At 40.8% G+C, this 15,307-nt stretch overlaps 1 protein-coding gene and 1 long non-coding RNA gene across 4 annotated transcripts in view; one reads left to right on the forward strand and one right to left on the reverse strand.

Moving 5' to 3' along the window:
- The window catches only part of sorcs2 (sortilin-related VPS10 domain containing receptor 2), a 445,201-nt gene that overhangs the window by 377,098 nt on the left and 52,796 nt on the right, over positions 1–15,307 (reverse strand). The gene's annotated exons all lie outside the window — the stretch shown is intronic.
- Positions 11,678–14,097, forward strand: LOC133605786 (uncharacterized). 2 transcript variants are annotated; one of them, XR_009815183.2, is made up of 3 exons: positions 11,678–11,744; positions 12,865–12,993; positions 13,103–14,097. It is a non-coding gene; the product is annotated as an uncharacterized lncRNA (long non-coding RNA). The 2 variants fall into 2 exon arrangements; XR_009815184.2 differs by lacking the exon at positions 11,678–11,744 and adding an exon at positions 11,758–11,938.

The raw sequence follows: 15,307 nt of genomic DNA on the forward strand, positions 1-15,307 counted from the left end.
GTGGCTGCAATTTGCGCCAACGGCCCCTCCGACCACCACCTATCATTCTTCATTCAATTCACCGGTGTGAGTGGCACCGGGGGCAAAGGGTGAAGTGTCCCGCCCAAGGACACAACGGCAGCGATTTTTTGGATGGTAAGAGGCGGGGAGCGAACCTGCAACCCTCAGGTTTCTGGCACGGTTGCTCTACCCACTACGCCATGCCGCCCCTCATAACCTCATTTTTAGCTGCCGGGTGACGACATGCAACAACACTATTCGGGGCTACCGCGCAAGGTCGTCACTCCCGTTGCATGCTGGGTAGTGTACTTGTTATATTCCCTAACTCATAACATCACATCTTTCCCCCTATAAAGAAATAATGTTAACTCAATAGTGTATTTCTTTTTTTAGCTTTAACTTTTCATTTTTTAGCATTGTAACCACATTTGCAAACAACTTTTCTCTTCATAGAATTTTATTTCAATAAAGAAATAAAGTGCAAAAATGTCAAAGCATCATAACAAACAGTTATGTCAAATAGCAGCAGAAGTGCACTTTTTGGAGAGCTGTATTATTTTCAGTTTTGTGCCCAAGGGACTAATTTTATTTAACACTATATTATTATTTATACACCTATAGTGATCACAGAGACAGGTTGTTTTTGTGTTACTGTATATATTTGTTTTTCTGAAAAATCCCACTTTGGGTAAAACAGTCAATATTTATTTATTTTTATTTTATTTTTCTAGAGGGGTAACAGTCACTATTTATTTATTTATTAGATTTAATTTTTTTCTTATATAATAAAAGTGAACTTTTGTTAAACCAAATATTGTGTGTTTTTTTCCATATACAACAACCTATGTGGACTCGATAAGAGAATCGATAAGGAATTGGTTCGATAAGAGGATTCGATAATAGGCTCGAACTCGAAAATTTCTTATCAACACATTTCAAATGTGATCTGAAATAGAGCACGGCACTTGAGTGGAATTTTCATGTTGAAGTGAAATTGTGGGCTGGACAGCAGGAAAGGTTCCGAATAAAATCCTGACCCACGTGCATACATTTCATAAAAAATTGGATGAAATTTAAAGAAGACAGGATAGGCTTTTTTTTTTTAATTTATTTGTGGATTCTCACAACATATTTCTTATGTGAACATCCTTGCTTAAAATAGCAGAAAAAGCTATGTTGACATACGTTAAGTAAGTAAGTAAGTACTTTTTTTTTTTTTTTATAAACCGCTTTTCACAGATAAAATCACAAAGCGCTGCACAAAACATAGGTGAAGTAAAACAACAATTCAATTTAAATCAGTGCTTCTTAACCTGGGTTCGATCGAACCCTAGGGGCTCGGTGAGTCGGGCTCAGGGGTTCGGTGGAGGTCAAAACACACCCGACTCATCGTGTAAATAAAAACTTCTCCCTATCGGCGTATTACGGATACGGCAACAGCAGAAGTCACACTGATTTGCAGGTGTGTAATTTGTGTTGGTTTTGTTCTTTGAACAGGTGATGTTCATGCATGGTTCATGTTGTGCACTAGTAAAAAAACATGGTAACACTTTAGTATGGGGAACATATTCACCATTAATTAGTTGCTTAATAGCATGCAAATTAGTAACATATTGGCTCTTAACTAGTCATTATTAAGTACTCATTAATGCCTTATTCGGCATGGCCTTGTTATAACCCTAACCCTGGCCCTAACCCTATAACCTTAACTCTAACCAAATAACTCGACTAACTAACTAATTAAAGTCTTTGTTACTTAGAATATGTTCCCCTAGTGTCCAAAAAACTCTAAATTAAGTCTTTGTTACTTAGAATATGTTCCCCATACTAAAGTGTTACCAAAAACATAACTTCGTCTTGAATTTGAAAAAAAACATTTTATTTTTAACTCGAGAAGGGTTCGGTGAATGCGCATATGAAACTGGTGGGGTTCGGTACCTCCAACAAGGTTAAGAACCACTGATTTAAATCAACAGGGGCAACATCATAAAAGGGATCAAAGTGGATTAAAAATGATTAGTTAAAAGGTGCATTAACTAAAAGCTTTACTAAAAAGAGAAGTTTTCAAAGGTTTCTTAAAAGTTTCAACACAGTCAAGATCACGGAGGGACTGGTGAAAATTGTTCCAGAGACTTGGAGCTATAGCCTGAAATGTCAGGTCTCCACGGGTTTTAAAACGAGTTTTTGAGATCTTTAGAAGACCCTGGCCTGAAGACCGGAGGCTGCGCCCTGAAGAGTAGGGGCATAGCAAGTCAGTGATGTACTGAGGGGCCCCATCATGCAACGCACGGAATGTCAGGACTAAAATCTTAAACTCAATGCGGAATTAAACTGGAAGCCAATGAAGACTGGATAAGGCGGGGGTGATGTGGGCTGTTCTGGGTTCACCGGTCAAAAGTCTGGCAGCCGCATTTTGTACAGTCTGAAGTCTAACATGAGAAGAAACAACAAAACACGAAGAAACGACAAAAAATGTTTTTTTTTGCAACAGGGTTCCCACTACACCCGTTACATCCAAAGTAGAGCCCTGGGGCTGTTTTCCGTAATGCAGCTCATTTTTATTATTGGCCCTCAGCATATTCCAAAAATAACTTACATTCATTGTTAATGAGGTATATTATTATACTGATACCTGTTTAATGTACTAGATGTCTGTCATGACCTGTTACACAGGTCACATCTTGTTATGGTCTTGTTGTGGTGTTCCCTTTGTTTAGTGTTTAGTTATTTTCCCGGCGTGTCTTTCCTCCCTTTGTTTACGTTTTGGCTGCTAGTTTTCACCTGCCTCTGATTAGTGATCAGAAGGCTAACCTTCTCCTGATTGCTAATCAGAGAGCTTTATATACCTGTGCCGTCCTGCCTTTGGGGCAAGTTCGTTGTTCGCCAATGGTGACTGTTATCAGGGTTTCCCCGAATGTAACTGATGGTGGCGCACTGCCACGGCAAAATCATAGATGCCACATCTTGAAAATAAGCTTGAAAACAAATTAAATTAATATGTAGTCTTCAGAAGAAGTCAAAAGTCTGACGCTATTTTTAACTTGTATTGTCAATCTTATGTAACAACCGGCCCAATTTCGACAGGTTTTACCTGCGGGCAAACAACACTTCCTCATTCTCCATTTTCCGCCAATCCACTCTCAGGCATGGACGGTGTGTTTGAGATCATGGGAACAATGAACATCAAATCAAAACCATACAAACGTAAAACATTACCACCAGCAGGTTGTTACAGTATGAATGAACATACAATATATAGCCGAAAAAAGACTTTGATCACCAAAAACAGCGCTGCCGAAACCGGATGTTGTGATGACGTAAACAAGACGCGTGCGATTGTCTGGAGCAGAGTCAGCATGTCTGCGATGTGAACGTAACTTTCTTATATCCCAGAAAAGAGGACAGTGGTGGCTTTCAAGCAGAGAAAATCTACACTTAGGTAAAACGGAATCCATCCTATTTGGGTCCCAAATCAACCTTAAGAAAGTCAGTGACTTCACTATAAAAGTGGGTGACATTGTTATCACCAGGAAAGATGAGGTCACCTACCTAGGTTCCATTCTAGAGGCTAATCTTTCCTGTGATAAAATGGCAACCAAGGTAATGAAAAAGGTCAACCAACGAACAAGATTTCTCTACAGAATCTCCTCTCGAGTCAACAAAAGCACCATGAAGATTCTAGCGCGAACTCTCATTCAACCCTTTTTCGATTACGCATGCACCTCTTGGTACCCTAGCACCTCCAAAACCCTCAAATCTAGACTCCAAACATCCCAGAACAAGCTAGTCAGGTTACTTCTATACCTCCACCCCAGATCACACCTCACTCCTACCTACTTCTCCAAAGTGGGCTGGCTCAGGGTGGAGAACAGAGTAAAACAACTTGCACTGAGCCTAGTCTATAAAATTCGCTACACCTCCCTGATACCGAAGTACATGTCAAACTACTTCCGCAACACCAGGGGGAGCTCCACAAACCACGTTAAACCCAGATTCCGATCTAACAAAGGTCTTAACTCATTCTCCTTCTATCCCACATCAATATGGAATGCACTCCCAACAGGTGTAAAAGAAAGTGCATCTCTATTCTCCTTCAAAACCGCAAAAGAGCAAATCAAGTCAACTACAACCCTAGACTAACACCCTCCCTCCACCCCATCCCACCTCCCCGGATTGTAAATAATCAAATGTATATACTTGTTCTTATGCTTTCTGAGCTCACTATGTTCACTGCTCGCTGTACATATCCTACGAAGTCAGACCTACACTGTTTCAATGTCCATTTCTCAGATGATATAATTGTTGATGACTGAAGTGCTGATATCAACCATACCTTCAGGTGCACTTCCCTGCAGCACTCTGTTTTGTATTTAGCCTTAAATCTGAGTATTAAAAGACACTTCTTACCATACTTGCCAACCCTCCCGAATTTTCCGGAAGACTCCCGAAATTCAACGCCTCTCCCGAAAACCTCCCGGGACAAATATTCTCCCGAAAATCTCCCGATTTACAGCCGGAGCTGGAGGCCACGCCCCCTCCAGCTCCATGCGGACCTGAGTGACGTGTCGACAGCCTGTTCTCACGTCCGCTTTCCCGCGATATAAACAGCGTGCCTGCCCAATCACGTTATAACATCTACGGCTTTTAGAGAGTGCACAACTGCGCACACAACAAGGAGACGAAGCAGAAGAACGAGGAAGATACAGCCATGGCAACGCCGACGATGAGTAAGATGAAGAAATACGCGTGTAAGTTCCAAAACGAATGGAAACAAGAATTTTAGTTTATCCAGGACAGTTCGAAGGGGAAGGGGTATGCTGCTTGTACATTTTGTAGATCAGACTTCTCCATTGAACACGGTGGCCGAACGGATATACTCACTCATGAACGGTCAGCGAAGCACCACCGGTCCCAGCCCAGTATTATGGGCCACCTCGCTAAATGGAGACCCGAGGGTGCAACATCCCGTTCTCATTTGCGGATGTCTACAACAAATCCGTGAAGGATATGTTCCTGGATTCAGAAATCGCTCGCCAGTACGCAAATGGCTCAAATAGTGAAAGGTAAGTGTTGGTTGTTTTTTTTAGTAAGCAGTAAGCACAGTAAATAATAAATAAATGATAAATGGGTTGTACTTGTATAGCGCTTTTCTACCTTCAAGGTACTCAAAGCGCTTTGACACTACCTCCACATTTACCCATTCACACACACATTCACACACTGATGGAGGGAGCTGCCATGCAAGGCGCTAACCAGCACCCATCAGGAGCAAGGGTGAAGTGTCTTGCTCAGGACACAACGGACATGACGAGGTTGGTACTAGGTGGGGATTGAACCAGGGACCCTTGGGTTGCGCACGGCCACTCTCCCACTGCGCCACGCCGTACAGTACAGTTAGTAGAACAACTGTGTTTTCATTACTGTGTATTTGATCAAATCTTTCAAGTACAACAATGAGTAGATGAGTGTTATGTGTGTGTATATGTTAGAGATGCGCGGTTTGCGGGCACAACCGCGGAGTCCGCGGATTATCCGCGGATTATCCGCGGATCGGGCGGATGAAATTTAAAAAAATTAGATTTTATCCGCGGGTCGGGTCGGGCGGTTGAAAAAAATAAAAAATAGATTTTAAATAGATTCAGGCGGGTGGCAGTTAAACCAATTCGGAAATATATATACATAGTTAAATGTTGTTACCCACATACGAAAAACGAGCAGGCACCTGCAGCATATGCCACAACAGAAGAAAAAAAAAAGAAGAGATGGACACTTTTACGGAGCGGAGAAGGGACGCCTCGCCGGGGTCCGGGACCGAGGCCCCTTCCCCCGAGAGGGCCCCACCGGGAGCCGTAGCTGAGGCGATCCGCGAGAAGGGCCCGACGCACGTCCAGGGTCACCACCGCACCGACACCCCGCCTCGTCCGCCTTCGCCGGCGTCACGCGCAGCAGGTAAGCAGCTTACCTGCCCGCCACCCCCGTGGCCGGGGGCTCGTAACAGGGGTCACTCCGCCCGCGCAGCTTACCTGCCCGCCACCCCTGTTTCCGGGGGCGCGTAACAGGGGTCACTCCGCGCGCAGTGCGCTCACGAAAGGGGTGGGGCTCACCCTGGTTGATATAGACAGCAGGACGGTGGCCATGTAAGTCGGAACCCGCTAAGGAGTGTGTAACAACCCACCTACCGAATCAACTAGCCCTGAAAATGGATGGTGCTGGAGCCTCGGGCCCGTACCCGGCCGTCGCCGGCAGCGAGACGCGCTTGGAGGTGCGCTCAGCGCGGCTCCCATATGATTGCGCACTGGTGTGCGTCTGGGCCGTGACAGCGTGGCACGCGAATGTCTGTGCTGCATTGGATCAGTCTCCTTTCTTTAACAGGCAAAAGCTTTATAACCTCACTAATGCCTTGCATCGTCTATATTAGATATATAACAACGGGCAGGTGCGGGCGGATGCGTTTCTGATCAAATGTTACATCGGGTGGATGGCGGATGGTTGACGACTTTCTGATGCGGTTGCGGATGAAATAATTGCCTATCCGCGCATCTCTAGTATATGTATTTGTATTTGTATAAGTATTTATTTTATTCATATATATATATATATATAATAAAATAAATATATATATATACATATATATATATATATATATATATATATATAGCTAGAATTCACTGAAAGTCAAGTATTTCTTATACACATATATATATATATATATATATATATATATATATATATATATATATATATATATATATATATATATATATATATATATATATATATATATATATAGAGAGAGAGAGAGAGAGAGAGAGAGAGAGAGAGAGAGAGAGAGAGAGCGAGAGAGAGTATATATGTATATATATATATATATATATATATATATATATATATATATATATATATATATATATATATATATATATATATATATATATGGTTGGGGGCGGGGGGCGTGGTTGGGGGCGCGGTTAAGAGGGGAGGAGTATATTAACAGCTAGAATTCACCAAGTCAAGTATTTCATATATATATATAACAACCACGCCCCCCACTTCCTAAAATCGGAGGTCTCAAGGTTAGCAAGTATGCTTCTTACCCGCATGCTGTTTCCTGCCGTCTTTTCCGCATTCTGGCAACACGACCACAATGCGACCTGAATGTGACAATGTCCATCTTTTGTTTGTTTTTTCAAATACCTTCTCTCATTTTAGGGTAGCGAATAATATCAAAATCTTCAAATTTTTCTGTATATGTACCTCAGTCCAAAACGTTTGGTCATGATTTTCTTTCCAAAATACAAAAACAAATGTTTAAGTACATGATTGTGCAAGTCAACATGTTCGTAAAGAAGCAAATGGAAGCAAAGTATATTTAATCTGACCCCTTTTCTGATGCTGTGTCTCAAATGGACATAAAGAATAAGCATTTAAGTCCCATCTTAAAACTCATTTGTATACTCTAGCCTTTAAATATCCATCCATCCATCCATTTTCTACCGCTTATTCCCTTCGGGGTCGCGGGAGGCGCTGGAGCCTATCTCAGCTACAATCGGGCGGAAATAGACCCCCTTTTTAGACCAGTTGATCTGCCGTTTCTTTTCTTTTCTGCTCTGCCCCCCTCTCCCTTGTGCGGTCCTCTCCATGGTTTCTCATTGTCATCCCACTGGGTTGAGTTTTTCCTTGCCCTGATGTGGGCTCTGAACCGAGAATGTCGTTGTGGCTTGTGCAGCCCTTTGAGACACTTGTGATTTAGGGCTATATAAATAAACATTGATTGATTGATTGATAAACATAAGCATAATAAGTTCGCTAATTTGACAGTGTAGTAGTGTCTCTAATCAATGACTGTCATTGCGCATTTACCGGAATTGGCAATAGCATTATTTACCACCTTCTTCTTCTTCTTCTCCTCCTCCTTTCCTTCTCAATTGTGAATTAAGTTAACCCCTCGCCCTCTGCTATACGTAGCAAATTGGCGACTCCTGAGGATGGTAAGTGTCCACGTTAATTGGGACACAATTATTTCTAGTCTGTTCACTTCCTGCCTTCAGCAACGCTATTATTATCGAAATGGGAAAGACAAGAATAGTTCATCTGTCGCAACATATAAAGAAAAAGAAGGAAATAACGAAGCGGGACAAAAAGGGAGTTGTAAAAAATGTATGTTGCTCTTCTCCTAATAATGGATGCAAAGCAGTAAAATAATACAGATCAAACTAAGGTGATTTGCATATATTTTAGCAATGAATTCTCTTATCATTGAAGCACAACCACTTTAAAATACCAATGTCAAAAAAAAGTCAACAAAAGTAACACAGATAAGTTAAGCTGTACTTTTGTAGCAACTGCAATTAATCACAATTAGTCAAAATTCAAAAGCGTGATTAATATAATTTAAAATAATAATTGTTTGACAGCACTAATAAATGTATATGTACACATTAAATACAAGTACACAATAGCTTTACATGCAGTTCTTGCATGATGGAGATATCCAAGTGTGGAGCACATGCATTTAAACACACACACATGCATTTAAACACACACATGCGTACACACTCACACGTACGCACAGGTGACCTTTTCACGCTACATGCTTGTGTCAACGCCTGAGGGGAAACGTCACCCTCTCCCACTGGCCATCCAGCCTGTATCCATATTCATTCGCACAAGGAGACGCGGCCTGACAGGCTGACAGGCCCACATCAGCCTCTCATTAGCCACCTGCCGCATTCCAAATTGCAAATATTTGCGCAATGGCGTGTGCGCACCACACCGCTTGATGTGTTCCGAGAGTTTTGTTTTGTTTTTTAATTTATGCTCTATGCACAGCCGACTGTCAAACGTGTCTGTTGCTCAGCCAGCTGGCAAACATGTCCGAGCCCTTTGATGCCACACACACACACACACACACACACACACACACACACACGCTCGCACGCACATCCAGACACACACACACGCATACGCGCACACACACTGTTTCAGTCGATCACCGTAACTGCATATTGTGTGTAAATGTGAAGTTGTATGCAAGACCCTTCAGGAACTACAGTACATGTGTCAATTTGCGGACCAAGCTGTAAAAAGCCAGCAATACACAATGAAAACAATACTTTTGTAGGCCCTTGCCAAGGTCGAACAATCCTCATTTGGATCAGCACCTGATGCACATCCTCCTGTGCACACTTAAATTTTGCCGTCACTCAAAAATAAATTATGGTCTAATACGGGGGTCAGCAATTTCTCTTTAGCACCGCCCTAGTGGCTCCATAGACCTCCATAGAAATAATATATTTTTTGTTTTAATTAGAGATGTCCGATAATATCGGCCTGCCGATATCGGCCGATAAATGCTTTAAAAAAATGTAATATCGGAAATTATCGGTATCTGTTTTTTTATTATCTGTATCGGTTAATTTTTTTTATTTTTTTATTTTTTATTAAATCAACATAAAAAACACAATATACACTTACAATTAGTACACTAACCCAAAAAACCTCCCTCCCCCATTTACACTCATTCACACAAAAGGGTTGTTTCTTTCTGTTATTAATATTCTGGTTCCTACATTATATATCAATATATATCAATACAGTCTGCAAGGGATACAGTCCGTAAGCACACATGATTGTGCGTGCTGCTGGTCCACTAATAGTACTAACCTTTGACAGTTAATTTTACTCATTTTCATTAATTACTAGTTTCTATGTAACTGTTTTTATATTGTTTTACTTTCTTTTTTATTCAAGAAAATGTTTTTAATTTATTTATCTTATTTTATTTTATTAATCTTTAAAAAAAGGACCTTATCTTCACGATACATGGTTGTCCAAATTAGGCATAATAATGTGTTAATTCCACGACTGTATATATCGGTATCGGTTTATATCGGTATCGGTTTATATCGGTATCGGTTGATATCGGTATCGGTAATCAAGAGTTGGACAATATCGGAATATCGTCTATCGGCAAAAAGCCATTATCGGACATCCCTAGTTTTAATATATTTTCTGTAGGAGAACAAACATGACACAAACCTTCCTAATTGTTGGAAAAATCCCAGTGTTTGTGTTATACATGCTTCACTGATGAGAGTATTTGGCGAGCGCCGTTTTGTCCTACTAATTTCAGCGATCCTTGAACTCATCGTGGTTTGTTTACATGTGCAACTTTCTCCGATGCTGCCACAGAAAGAAGTGTTTTATGCCACTCCTTCTTTGTCTCATTCTGTCCACCAAACGTTTTATGCTGTGCGTGATTGCACAAAAGTGAGCTTTGTTGATTTTATTGATTTGCTGGCTAATCGATGCTAATATGCTATTTAGGCTAACTGCATGTACATATTGCATCATTATGCCTCGTTTGTAGGTATATTTGAGCTCATTTAATTTCCTTCAATTATGTCCTCTGTGTGTTTAATTTATATTTGCATGTCTCATGACACATTATCTGTATGTAATACTGGCTGCATTTCTCATAGTTGTTTGTCTGCCATGTTGTTCCAGACCACAGCAAACGTGACCCAGCTTGCAAAGATTGTATCAAATCCATTATTTTATTTTGTTTTATAAACCTTTATTTATAAACTGCAACATGTACAAACAGCTGATAAACAATAATCAAAATAAGTATGGTGCCAGTATGCTGATTTTTTTTCAATAAAATACTGGAAAGAATAGAAATGTAGTTTGTCTCTTGTATCCGATTATTAATCGATTAATCGAAGCAATAATCGACAGATTAATCGTTTATGAAATTAGTCGTTGGTTGCAGCCCTAATTTAAACCAGTGTGGGTGGCACTGGGAGCAGGTGGGTGAAGTGTCTTGCCCAAGGACACAACGGCAGTGACTAGGATGGCGGAAGCTGGGATCGAACCTGGAACCCTCATGTTGCTGGCCCCGGCCACTCTACCAACCGAGCTATACCGCCCCAAGAACCAAATCCTCTAAGCGGACTATTTGGGGTGGCCCCTCTGTCATCTTTTCTCAGCAAATCAAAAAAGAACTTGGTAGCATTTACTACTTTGTTGACTAGAAGAGTCCATCCATCCATTTATTTTCTACCGCTTGTCCCTCTGGTGTTGGCTGAATAACTCATTGTTAGGGCCTGGATTAGAGATTTTCTTTATCTCCTTAAACTGGAGAAATTTAGGCTGACATTGAACGATTGCTCTGTGAAGTTTCAAGACGTATGGGGTGCTTTTCCTAAAATATGTAAAGAGACCGATTTCCAATTCAACCCTGATTTAAAAGTTTTTCTGTATTGCTGCACCGTTTTGGGGACACTCAGGAGTGCAGTGATCTGTGGCTCTGGGGGCGGCATAGCTCGGTTGGTAGAGTGGCCGTGCCAGCAACTTGAGGGTTCCAGGTTCGATCCCCGCTTCCCCCATCCTAGTTACTGCCGTTGTGTCCTTGAGCAAGACACTTTACCCACCTGATCCCAGTGCCACCCACACTGGTTTAAATGTAACTTAGATATTGGGTTTCACTATGTAAAAGCGATTTGAGTCACTAGAGAAAAGCGCTATATATGTCACGATCCGTGGCCCGGATCATGTTTTTTTATTTTCTGTTAGTTTTGGACTGTATGTTTTGGTTGCCATGGTTGCTTATTGTTTTCACCTGCCTCTGATAAGTATTCAGGACGCTCACCTGTTCCCCGAGCACTAATCACAGGCATTATTTAAGCCTGCCTTTGCCGGTCAGTCGGCCTGGCTTCTTTGTTTGCTTTTGCTACAGTTACGTGAGTATTCCTTGTCTTCTTGCCTATGCTTAGCTTCGAGTGCGATCGGCACATTTTTCCTCCGGCTCGTTTTCAGTTTTTGGTACTTGTTTGACTTTTTGAGGATAAATTATGTTCCTACCTGCACGTCCTGTCCGAAGTGGCATCCCGGGGGAACGAACCTCGCAGCAAGCTGCGACCATTAATGCTGAAAGGTACATACAGGTTTTGGAGCAACATATGTTGCCATCCAAGCAACGTTACCGTGGACGCCCCTGCTTATTTCAGCAAGACAATGCCAAGCCACGTGTTACATCAACGTGGCTTCATAGTAAAAGAGTGCGGGTACTAGACTGGCCTGCCTGTAGTCCAGACTTGTCTCCCATTGAAAATGTGTGGCGCATTATGAAGCCTAAAATACAACGGAGACCCCCAGACTGTTGAACAACTTAAGCTGTACATCAAGCAAGAATGGGAAAGAATTCCACCTGAGAAGCTTAAAAAATGTGTCTCCTCAGTTCCCAAATGTTTACTGAGTGTTGTTAAAAGGAAAGGCCATGTAACACAGTGGTGAACATGCCCTTTCCCAACTACTTTGGCACGTGTTGCAGCCATGAAATTCTAAGTTAATTATTATTTGCAAAAAAATAATAAAGTTTATGAGTTTGAACATCAAATATCTTGTCTTTGTAGTGCATTCAATTGAATATGGGTTGAAAAGGATTTACAAATCATTGCATGCCGTTTATATTTACATCTAACACAATTTCCCAACTCGTATTGGGACATTTGATGTGTGTTGGATTGTATTTCTGGCGGATGTTTATGTCAAAAACTCAATGAACAAATGTTTAAAGAAAACATTTTAAAAGATGTAGAATAAGGGAATTTGAAGGCTCCTATTTATTACTTAAAAGTTGATTTCATTAGTCTGCCAAGTTGTAAAATACTTTTTATCTGCAAAGCAAGCAAAAAGGCAAAAAAAAAAAGAAAAAAAAAAAAGAAAAAAAAAAAAGATCCAAAATAGAATCATCATGAAGCCAAGTAGCTCCTTGGCTGCTAAATGCTACTTGGCTGTGATTGCTTTCCTTGTTCAAGCCAAGAACAACACGTGATGTCATCCTAACTTTTATCTTTCAAGTGTTTCACGGGCTGTTTGGAGGTCGAGCCGGTGTGACGTGAAGCAGTGCTGGCCATGCAGATGTTCCATTGCAACATCAGGAAGAAGCATGTTGACAAAGAAGGATAAAATGTGCCGGGGAGAGTGGAGGTTAGCGAGCGTGTGATCAAAGTGAACATTTCCCCCTCAGCTGTCCTGTTTAATACCTCCTACTCCTCCACTCTGCCGCTTCTGTGCTTCCACTCCTTCCTGGGATTAGAGTGGCGACTCTGGACCATGCATACCAACTGGAGGGTCCGTGGCAGCCACTTCTCTGGGTGTGATTTCCAAACCTCAAGGCATGCTGGGTATGCAGCGCTGAACACTCTGAAGCTGTGTGAGACTCTGCAGCTGTCCATTTTCCCACAATCCTTTAGCACCGCCATTCCGGGATATTATCATTATAACTAGTGTCATATCTTTCATTATAATGCAAAGTAGACGGCATCGCAATAGTCTGTTGTCCAAAATACTTGTGTGTACGTAGCTTTAATGCTAATGAGTTGCCTTTCTGGAAGAGCTGCTGTTGTGCAATCAATACACTTTTTACATGATCCTCATGGGATTTTTTTCCTCTGCTTTACATGCAAATACAGTAAATACATTTCCGCAAAGTACGAAATATTACAATTAATTATTACAATATATTTGATAAATTTGCATAGCTCGAGTAGTGTTGTCTCGATACCAATATTTTGGTAATTGTACCGGTACCAAAATGTATTTCGATACTTTTCGTTACCGGTACTTTTCGATACTTTTCTAAATAAAGGGGACCACAAAAAATGACATTAATGGCTTTATTTTAATAAAAAAATCTTAAGGTACATTCAACGTATGTTTTCTTATTGCAAGTTTGTCCTTAAATAAAATTGTGAACATACAAGACAACTTGTCTTTTAGTAGTAAGTAAGCAAACAAAGGCTCCTAATTTAGCTGCTGACATATGCAGTAACATATTGTGTCATTTTGCATTCTATTATTTTGTCAAAATTATTAAGAACAAGTGGTAGAAAATGAATTATTAATCCACTTGTTCATTTACTGTTAATATCTGCTTACTTTCCCTTTTAACATGTTCTATCTACACTTCTGTTAAAATGTAATAATCACTTATTCTTCTGTTGGTTGGATACTTGACATTAGTTTTGGATGATACCACAAATGTGGGTATCAATCCAATACAAAGTAGTTACAGGATCATACTTTGGTCATATTCAAAGTAGTCAAGTGTCCAGGGACATATTTCTTGAGTTTATAAACATCCATCCATCCATTTTCTACCGCTTATTCCCTTTTGGGGTCACGGGGGGCGCTGGAGCCTATCTCAGCTACAATCGGGCGGAAGGCGGGGTACACCCTGGACAAGTCGCCACCTCATCGCAGGGCCGAGTTTATAAACATAACATACATTTTTTTTAAACGAAGAAAGATTTTGTGATGCTAAAAAATATCGAGGTAATCATAGTAGTATCGTCTAGATACGCCCCTGTACTTGGTATCATTTCAGTGGATGTTAGGTGTAGATCCACCAATGGCGTTTGCTTACATTGTGACGTCGGTGAGCTACGGTGTGTAGTGAAGCATGTTTAGCTATTCCTCGTCCTGCAGGGATGATACTTGTAAGAAACTTACTTTATTTTTCGCCATGGAGGCGAGGATTAGTCATTTAGAAGTAGCTAAAACACTGCAGATTGCGGATGGACTTTAGCCGCTAGCTAGCTAGCCATGTCTTAAAGCACCTCTTCCTGAGGGCGTTTCAGTGTTATAACTTCACCTTTATCTTTAGTTATTAAGCCAAAATGCGTCCATTCTCCCTTTTTCTGTCTTCACGCCGTGTCTGCTTGTAAGTACTCCGTGATTGTGCGCTGCCGAACATGCTCCTCTGCTCGTAAACCCAGCAATGACACGACGTGATGATGACAGGGGGTGGGGGGTTGAGGACCGGTACTTTTTAGAGGTGGTATAGTACCGAATATGATTCATTAGTATCGCGGTACTATACTAATACCGGTATACCATACAACCCTAGTTCCAGGCAATGGTAAATAAATTTCCGCAAAGTAGGAAATATTACAATTAATTATTACAATATATTTTATATATTAATAACCTTTACACTCTTTCAATTCAATATAGTACTGTAATACTGCCTGAGGCTGAGCCAATTGATGGCCATTATACTATTTATATATATATATAATATATATATATATATATATATATATATATAATAATTAATTTGGGCTAAAAATACGTATCATTACACCATGTACCAAATAAAATTGCTTCGTGGTCAGTAAGATAAAACCAGAATTATTCCGTACATTAGGCGCACCGGGTTATAAGGCGCACTGTCGTAGTTTTTTATATTGTATTGTTTTGCTGCATTGTTTCATTGGTGCTGCTTATTGTACTTTGTTGA

Source organism: Nerophis lumbriciformis, linkage group LG05, assembly GCF_033978685.3.
Source record: "Nerophis lumbriciformis linkage group LG05, RoL_Nlum_v2.1, whole genome shotgun sequence".
In the NCBI taxonomy this organism is placed as follows: domain Eukaryota; kingdom Metazoa; phylum Chordata; class Actinopteri; order Syngnathiformes; family Syngnathidae; genus Nerophis; species Nerophis lumbriciformis.